General features: G+C 39.5%; 1 protein-coding gene across 1 annotated transcript in view; it reads left to right on the top strand.

Moving 5' to 3' along the window:
* Window positions 1-311: 311 nt before the first annotated feature.
* fign (fidgetin) overlaps window positions 312-6,000 on the top strand; it is a 46,570-nt gene continuing 40,881 nt past the window's right edge. Inside the window, exon 1 of the mRNA XM_078229181.1 lies at window positions 312-396. The gene's annotated coding sequence lies outside the window, so the exon portion shown is untranslated. The remainder of the gene's footprint in view (window positions 397-6,000) is intronic.

The raw sequence follows: 6,000 nt of genomic DNA, 5'->3' as shown, positions 1-6,000 counted from the left end.
CAGCATTGAGAGAGAGAGAGGGAAAAGCGCTTTGCTGCCTGCTTCGCTAAGGGCAACAACTTCTGAGCAGAGCAGGAGTAGTGTAAATAAGAAAAAAAGGGGGCAGACCTCCCCCTTTTTTTAAAACTTGGCGGCGGTGATTTTATTGTTTTTGTTGTTGGTGTTGTTGTGTCTTGTTAACATTTTCAAAAAAAGAGAGAAAAGGCAACCCCTCCCCCCCCCCCCCCCCCCCAAAGAAAAGAAAGAAGTGTCAGAGCCGAGGCTGAAGCAGCACTGCTGGGAGCTTGGAGGGATAAAGCCAGCACATCATCCTCTTCTGAGGCTCTGGAAGGAAGCATGGTGGGCGGATTGTGCTGTGGAACAGTGGAGCGAGAGAGCGAGATGTATAATCTAATGGTATATACAGTACAGTGATCCTATTACAGTCCTCCCCGGAGCTTCTTGTTAGTTTCCATGGAAGTGAGTGAAATTGACAGCGACTTGAATTCGTGATCATGTGTTTGTATTTTATGTTGTGTGTGTGTGGTGTGTGCGCTCTCTGTCTCTCCGCTCCTCTCTCATCCCTTTTTTTGTTGTTGATGTCTCTCTCTTCACCCCCAACCCCCCCCCCCCCCCCTTCCTAATTATATGCATGTAGGTTAAATGAATACCTGAGAAAGAGCCCACGTTTTGAGCTGTGAAATGTGATAGCTAAGAGCGGGTGGTGTGTGTGTGTGTGTGTTGGGGGGTGGGGGGGTAAGTGGCACATGAAAACCCAACCGTCGGAATTCTGAATGTGAATCCAATTGTGCGATTGCGAGAAATGATCAGTAGCGCGAGTGTTTATGGTATGTTTCTGTTGTTGTTACATTTTACAAAGCATCCCAGAGCCTATCTCCTCTCTTTCCACCCTCTCCTCCCCACCTCTTTTTAAAAAAATATATGTTGAATGTGGCACGGTTGATAATTTGGAGCTTCAAAGATTCTTTCCCAGCTCATTCCAGAGCTCTGTAATATATATTCATAGCGGATTTGGCAGCGCTGTGCCCAGGATGCGGTGGGGAGAGGCTATCGCGGTTTATAAATTTTAAATCGGGGGCACTTACAACTGATGAGAAAGCTGGTATTTGACGGGAATGCGATTTTTGTGTGTGTGTGTTGCGATTGGTATTCATTAGCAGGAAATTCACAGCGAGCGGCCGGCAGCGAACAGCAGGTTCGGGTTAGCCAGCGCTTGCTTGTACTTAACAATCATATGATTTAGGATTTATTTTAATACCGTCTGCGCCATTGATTTAAAAAAAAGCTATTGCCAACAAAAAATAACTTGAAGGCGTCAATCAGTGGCAGTTTATGAAACGGCGTGTGAGCTGAGTAGGGGCGACTACTTATTTTCCAAGGATTTTATGTGAATTTGGGATGTCATTTAATTTGTGGTGTGTGGATACAGATGTGTACACAGCCAGAGTGCTTTGAGTTAGACAGGGGACATAAAAATGTTCCGCCAGTTAATTGCTGGAAAGTCAGAAATGGAAGATGTGTTAGATGTGTGTAGTGAGATCTAATTTTTACGCTGAGTTTGTTTTAACGAGGCATTTAGAGAAATCCTTCTAATCAATAGCAATGTTGGTCGAAATGAGACGGTAAGAAAACTTCCCAATTTCGCTTGCTCCACCAATCTGTGTAAGGGTCATTTTGCTTTTTGTCTGGAGGTGGTCAGTGAATGGTAGTCCTCTAGTTACATCACGTAAACACCAGTGAAGTGCATTTCCACATATTGATGATGACAGTTGCCCACCCCACCCACCCGAGCCCCTTCCACATCCACATCCAGGACAGGGAGTCCTGGTAGCCACATGCAAAACGTGGCATTTAAATCAGTGGTGCTGGGAACTTTGCTAAAGTCTTTTGCGTGTCACTGCCGCGGTGCAAACACTCAGGAGTGTAGATGGACCAGCTGCAGACATGGCAGAATTATTCAAGCTCCCATATGTTTTAGACAACTAAATAAAACGCCGAATTAACACACAATTCATTTCAGAATAGGGACTAAAACTGAGCACAAGTATGTAGAAATTCCTAGTTAGCAAAGTTTGAATTTATGGAAATGTCAGTATCAGTAAGGATATTGCACCTTCTGGAACACTGACCACATTGTTTGTGCATCTCTGTGTGGAACAGGATAAATGAGCTTGCATCTAGACAGAAATATAAACAGTTGGCCACCCTTGTAACTGTCACCGCATCTTTGAATTTAATTATTTTGAACTTTGTTAAGAAATTGATTTTTTTAGGTGTGTGTGTATTTGATTATTTATTAGTTAAGTAGTAAAGATAATGAATATTTAAGTAGGTACGTTCCTATGCACTTGTTCTGTACTAGTTACAAGCCATAATGCATTTTACAGTATCTGTAAGTAAGACTGCTGGAGTAAAATACCATCAACCTCAGCTTGTCAGCTGTAAGCAAATATGTTAAGTGTTGTGTTTGTGCTTTAGATTAGAAAGAAGAGACCCAGGGGAGCTAGCATCATGCAAATATAACAAATCCCATTTCTAATATGCATTATGTTCACCCTTCCAGCAGCTGGATATGTTTTCTTTGTGTTGTTTCTGTGAGTGCTGACAATTTTTGCACAGATCTAGGTTGGGCTACATTATAAAGTGAAACCAGCTGTCTGTCGCTGCTCTGAGGGATGTGTTTGCTCTGCTGCAAAGATGAAGGACCACAAATCCTTGACACACTTCCCTGACATGATCAACATTCAGCTGCTGAGATTGTCTGCTTGGTCAATTTTTTTTTTGTTCTGACTGACAGCATGCAGCACAAACAAATTAAAGGAAAAAGTTTGAGCGCAAATACAGTGCTTTCCCTTTTTTTTCCTTCTGCAGAATCTCTGCGATTCTGTTTGAAGCATCAGCTCCGGCTGCTCAAAGTACATTTCACTAGTGAAGTATTCACTCTAGTGAGGGAGGAGGAAGCAGAAAGAAATTTCTTGCCAAATAATTAAGGCACCAGCATTGTGAAATAACATGGGAGATGGAAGCAGAATTTTGTATGTTGCCTATTAGTTGCTTACTTTACAGTTTTTTAAAAAAATGATCAATTCATGGCAGAGAGTGGGGTCTGGGTTGTTTGTGTGCAAATTGGGAATTGGCTAGAACAGCCAGTCCCCAATGGGGAAAAAAGGGAGGTTTAGTGGTAATGCTTTTAATCTGGACTTGTAGAGGATTCATGAGCATCCATAGATTTACACTAGTAATTATCATATCCCAAGTGGCACAGGAAGGCATTTGCCTAAAAACTGATGTCTTCATTACAGTGTTTACATTTTAATTGAACAGATTACAGTTTCTGGCAGAGTTACAGTGCGGATGAGGTGTAACTTGGTAAAATAATCAAGATAAAGTTCTCGGCAAAATAAAAACCTCAACTTCAGTTCTAACTTTATAACATAAATATTTAGTGGGAATAAGGGGGTATGAACTTTGGAAACACTTGCAAGTTCTTGTACCCAAGCAGTGTGATTTTCAGATTGTGTTGTTTATATTCCAACATTCTGCACAGTTCCATCTTTTTGCTGTCCACTGAATGCTTTATACATCCAGGCCCTGAAGCATTGTGTGGTTACGTACTTGGCAGTGTGCCAGACATTGACTGCAGGAGCCTTGGTACCTGAGAGCTTATCAGTTCTCTGGTCTGTAAAAATGTGATGAAAATGTTGGTAAACTGCCATGAAGGTTTAGGGGATGTCGGAAAAAGGTCCATGTAATCAGATTCTAACTCCAGCCTGAGACACCCTGCACTGGAAATAGCTGCCTATTGACCAGAAGTGTGCTTGTAGAAAGTCTGCTTGCTGACCAGTGCATTAGTACATCAATGATTTGTGGCGGTGACCACAGATTGCTTTGGTAACGCAGTCAGTATTTATGCGAATACTGTATACAATACTAACTTTTTTGAGATTTGGAAAGGTACGTGAAAGAATTGCAAAATAACGCTGATGCCACAGTGAAATAATGGGGCAATTACTTCAATAGCCAAATGCTAAGCCAGAACTGTTTTTGGCCACAACGATTCACTTCGGTATCAATCAACAAAGTGTGAATTCATTTGGTCCAAAAACATCAAAGTGGCAAATTCCTGTCTATTTAAATTAATTGCACTTCTTCTAGGATCCTTTACTTTCCTTAAATCCTGACAGTGATCCACAGATAAAGTTCAAAGTATGTTCAAATTCTGGACCCTGTATTTTATTTCCAGCTGAAGTGATTTTAGTTCAAGGTTACACTGTTATTGCATGATCATTTTTTTTTCTCTTCCAGTTCCTTTGCCATGTTCGATAACAAAAGCATTTAGGAATTTTATTGTCCGTCTGTTTTTAGAAACAAATTTGTCACTCCAGTATTTCATTACAAAAATTTGTTCTCTTTTAAAATTCATTGTTTTGCTGTCTGTGACAATAATGGGTGTTTAATTACTCAATAAGAGATTCCATTTTTACTGCAGGCTAGACAAACGGTATTGATTTTTTACTTTGCTGCAATATGAAACTGAAAAACACAATTACAATTCTTTGCCTTGTGAAGTGCATTAGTCCTGGTGAAAATCAGGTCGTCTAATTACAGAAATCTACCAGCTGAGACTGTAAAAACATTTATTTGCAGTACTTTCCTTGTGTGCATATTCACAAATGTTTTATGAAAATATTTGGCAATGATGGTTTTCCAACACTTGCATTTACTGATGAGAACCTTATCAAAATTGGTTTTAAATTCCGCCGTTCTGCATTGCAAATTCTTAAAAAATTTAATAGCTTTTATATTTTAATGATACCTCAACCGTTATTATACGAAGCACCCTTTCACTACATTTAGTTTGTGATTATGTTCCCACTGATTTCTCACTAATTTTCTCCATTACACACCTTTCCGGAAAGCATTGACTTTTGGTTGGAGTGTGTATGCACAGGCATCAGTTACCCTCCAGTACCCTACCAAGGTAGTGTTTATTAACATATGAGCCTTGACCGTATGTGTTGGTAGGCTTTTCGACATCCATATATGCACCCACTTTCAACAGGAGTCATTGGATCAAAAGATTGAACCATGGCTGCTTTATTCCCTCCCTAACCCTGAGGTGCTGTAGCCAATATAATGCTTTAGCACCTTTGGTGGGGAATTAATTTAGCATAGACTAGTATTGAACCCTGGATCATCCAGGTTGGCTTGGTTATTGCTCACTGGATTGGCTTATTAAATAATCAGGGAGGTCCGTTAACCTTTATCTTTTGTTTTGCTTAATTTTAGTAACAATTGATAGAACAATTTTTACTCTTAAAATTTGAGGATGCAGAATATAAAATAAAATTAGAGGAACAATGTGGTACACAGAGAAAGAACATGAGCAAAATTGGGTTAACATATAAACCTAATTTAAGTGAAATAAGTGCCTTGGATCATGCAAAGCTAAGTAGGGCAGAGCTTTATGATTTTAAATTGTGTTCAAATTTTAGATTTGAAATAGAAAAAATGCACAGGCAGTTTTAGCCATGAATAATTTCATTGAGTCACATTTGGATGGTGTAAAATTTTGATCACAGTTTTAATTTTTCTTCATTAGATTGGTAGTATAAAGTGGGATGCTTTACTCTGGATAAATGCAAGTAATAATAAGTGTGATGTGTTGCCAAATTCTATTTAATCACTGATAGAATTGAGCCATTTTATGTTTTTGTAACATGGTTTTATTACAATTGTAAATGGAAAATGTTCTGGTGGCCAATGTACAGCACATAAAAGCAATATGATTGTGGGTAAAGAGCTTAATGGCAGTACATCCTTTCATGAAAGTGTGTCCTATCACCGCTACTTTTTAGTAACTTTAATACTGTTTGCCTCCAGATTGTCTATGTTCTTCTTGGTCATAGCATTCATTAGTTGCCTCGTTCACCTTTGTTCACAGCAGACTTGTGAAATGACCTCTTATTTGAGTGACTGTCGATAACAAATTGCAGCATC

The sequence above is a fragment of the Mustelus asterias genome, chromosome 14 (genome assembly GCF_964213995.1).
Source record: "Mustelus asterias chromosome 14, sMusAst1.hap1.1, whole genome shotgun sequence".
In the NCBI taxonomy this organism is placed as follows: Eukaryota; Metazoa; Chordata; class Chondrichthyes; order Carcharhiniformes; family Triakidae; genus Mustelus; species Mustelus asterias.
Note: the sequence above shows the minus strand (reverse complement) of the source record. Positions and strands in the feature narration are given on the sequence as shown.